The 3,455-nt window shown below is 45.0% G+C and overlaps 1 pseudogene; it reads left to right on the top strand.

Moving 5' to 3' along the window:
- Positions 1-248: 248 nt before the first annotated feature.
- LOC149156006 (putative L-type lectin-domain containing receptor kinase S.5 pseudogene) lies at positions 249-2,480 on the top strand (annotated as a pseudogene).
- Positions 2,481-3,455: the final 975 nt, after the last annotated feature.

A 3,455-nucleotide genomic window follows, 5' to 3' on the forward strand; every position in this document is an offset into this window, starting at 1 on the left:
AATGGGTTGGTGGAAAAATGAGATGTGTCGTGAAAATAATAATTAATCAGCAGACAACCATATAATTTAAAATGCTGACAAACGAAGTCTAGTTTGCAGGGCCGGTGTCTCTGCGTGAATTTGCTCATAATTTTGAACCAATCTGTTGTTTGGCCCTCATATGGATCTGTTCTTTCCCATCTGCCATGCCCTACCATTGTTTTAATTCCGCCTCATAGTGAATTTGCCTCTCACCTGCATTCAATTGAATGGATCCCATTGAAGCAATACTCTTTGCAGCCGTTCTGTCCATTTTAGTCGGAAGAACTGCTTCCGGTTATGAGATCAGTTTTCCGTCTTTCGATCTGAATAGAGATATGGGCAATTTCATTATGCTTGGCGACTCCGGGATATCCACCGGCGCAGTGAATGCTTTGCAGGTCACCTCTGGTACAGGTAATCCCAAATATTCAATAAAAAATAGTTTTGGAAGAGCGTTATTGAGAAAGAAATTCAGGTTGTACCGTGCAGGTAACACAGTATCATTCAGCACCGCTTTCGTTTTCAATATCCAACCTATGGGAAGTGGTGGGGAGGGTCTGGCTTTTACCATAACTTCTAGTGATTATATGCCTAATGATAGCTATGGCCAATGGTTGGGACTGTTCAATGCCTCCACTAATGGCAGAAACAGTAGTAAGGTATTGGCAGTTGAATTCGATACAAGGGAGAGCCCAGGGACTAACGATCCCGATGGCAACCATGTAGGGATTAATGTTAATGACATAAATTCCGAGAATTTTCTATCGCTGGATCAGGACAAAATCAACTTGAAGGGCGGGTACGACATCCGGGCTTGGATTTTGTACGATGGCAAGAGGAAAAAACTGGATGTGTACGTGGCAAATGAGTCTGATCCGATGCCGCCGAAGCCGGTCGTCTCCTCCATCATCGATCTGTGCAGCGGGGTTCTTGAGGAGGAAGCTTATTTCGGCTTTTCTGCCTCCACGGGCGAAGCCACGGAGTTCAACTGTGTGCTATCATGGAATTTCACAATCTCGGATTCTGCAGCATCTGAAAAGCACTGGACACAAGATATTGCGATTCCGGTTATCTGCCTGTTCATCGTTATGGTCACGGTGACAGAGATTGTTGTGCTGCTCAAGTGCCGGCGTAAGTCTCGGGTAGAAGCATCTGTCATATCGGGGGCCTTACAGAACATTCCGGGCAGACCGCGGGAATTCAGATACAAAGATCTGAGGAAGGCCACCAATAATTTCAGTGCGGAAGCCGAGCTTGGCAGAGGCGGCTCCGGAACTGTTTACAAAGGTATTCTCCCAAAGGAAAAAACAGTGGTTGCAGTGAAATGTATGGCCAAGGATTCCAAAGGAGGTAAAGAAGAATTTATATCAGAGATCAGCATTATCAACCGCCTGCGCCAGAAAAATCTGGTGCCGCTGCTGGGGTGGTGCCATGAGAAGGGGCATTTGATTATGGTCTATGAATACATGCCCAACGGCAGCCTGAATAAACATATTTTTAATCATGATAATGCAGGCGTGTTTCTGGATTGGGACCAGAGATACAACATTGTTTCCGGCGTCGCCTCGGCTCTTCTGTATCTCCACGAGGAATGCGAGCAGCAGGTGATCCATCGGGATGTTAAAGCCAGCAACATCATGCTCGATTCCGACTATAACGCCCGTCTTGGTGACTTCGGCCTCGCCAGATTGATTGAACATAATCGCAGATCTATGAGTCTCCTTGGAGTCGCGGGAACAGTAGGCTACATCGCACCCGAGTGCCTTTACACGGAGCGTGCCACGGCCGAAGCCGATGTGTTTAGTTTCGGAGCAGTTATCCTTGAGGTGGTTTGCGGAAGGCCTCCCAGATCTCGTGGCAGAGAAACAGCCCCAGATTTAGTCACTTGGGTTTGGGAACTATACGGCCAGGACAGGCTTTTGGAAGCTGTGGACAGTTGCCTGCCCATAGCTGGAAATGCCAACGTTAACGAGGACGGCATCAGACTGTTACTGATGTTGGGACTGGCGTGCTCCCATTCGAATCCCCAGGACCGTCCTACAATGAGGGAGGTCACACAGATTCTGGCTAGGACTATGCCTCCACCATATGTACCTCCCCTCAGGCCGCCCTTCGTTTGGCCCCATTTGCCCTCCGAACTCATTTCATCCAGCACTTCCCTAATCAACACAAACAATGTGTTGTACTCTGACAAATCCTTCATACATTCCTACAGTCCAGATGGAAACGGCACAAGCAATCAGTTGTGCTCTGACAATTCCTTCCTACACTCGGACAGTCTATACGGAAATGGCACAAGCAAGGTGTTGGGCTCTCGCAATTCCTTCGTACATTCAGACAGTCCAGATGGAAACAGCAAAAATAATGTGTTGTCCTCTGACAATTCCTTCCTACAGTCAGACAGTCAAGATGGAAACAGAAACCGCAGGAGCTTTACAGGGGATGTCGAAGATTCATAAATATAGAGTCCTCTGTCAACAAACCTTGCGTTGTGACTTCGCCAGCGGACGTGGGGCGAAGGAAGGATCAAATACAATGGACGTTTTATCATGTGTAGCGTTGATTTTTTTTTAAATCTTTTCAATGTTCACCATTGGGAAATTGAAGGTAAGAAGCAATATAGTTGTGAATGTAATTGTTGTAGGTTTTTAAACATTCCTGCAACTACCCGTTGAATAAGTTGAGAAACAGCAATATGTGTACGTGGCCTAATGTTCTTTCCTCCTAGCTTCCAAATTGTGGCAGGGAGACCACAAACAAACCAGAGCATTGTGGAGATACCAATGTAAATTAGTTAAAGTTTCCAATCAAAATGTGCACGAATGATTGGTTTTTTATTGACAAATTGGGCAGAGGATTTTGTTTTCATTGTCTTACGTTACAATACAGAAAATTTCAGACAGATTTTTATGTCATGCTCAGATGAACCTTTGATAATTGTGTGGTGTTTAGGGTTTGGATTTCCAGTTTCTAATTCATTCGTCTATACTGCTTGGATGGAAGATCTTTTAAATTCTCGTGTTGTGTCACTAATAAAATGTCGAGGTGCAGAGGATTTGAATCCGGATGCACTGCGTTATGGTCATCTGTCTCTGATGGCCATGTCTGCGTTCGGATTCCATTTCAAGAGCTCGCAAAAGAGCATCCAGATTACTCCGAGAGCCGTAAATTTCTAAGGGTTTCAGCTATGCAATCTCATTTCCCTTCACGGTTTTCATCTGCCTCGTAGGTTTTCTTCTGGAACAATAAGCCACCGCCTCGCACGTTTCCTCTTGCACAATCCTAATTCCATATATTTTGTTTTTGGGGATGACATAAAGCTTTTTACTCCTCTTAGATTTCATAAGAAGTTTTTTATGACATTCAGACTAAATCCAGAGAATGCATTAAAATCGCAGATTCCCTTTGAGCTCAGAATTGTTTTGGGAATTCGG

The sequence above is a fragment of the Pinus tabuliformis genome, chromosome 9 (assembly GCF_031772625.1).
Source record: "Pinus tabuliformis cultivar Carrire ecotype Pingquan chromosome 9, CPIR1, whole genome shotgun sequence".
Taxonomy (NCBI): domain Eukaryota; kingdom Viridiplantae; phylum Streptophyta; class Pinopsida; order Pinales; family Pinaceae; genus Pinus; species Pinus tabuliformis.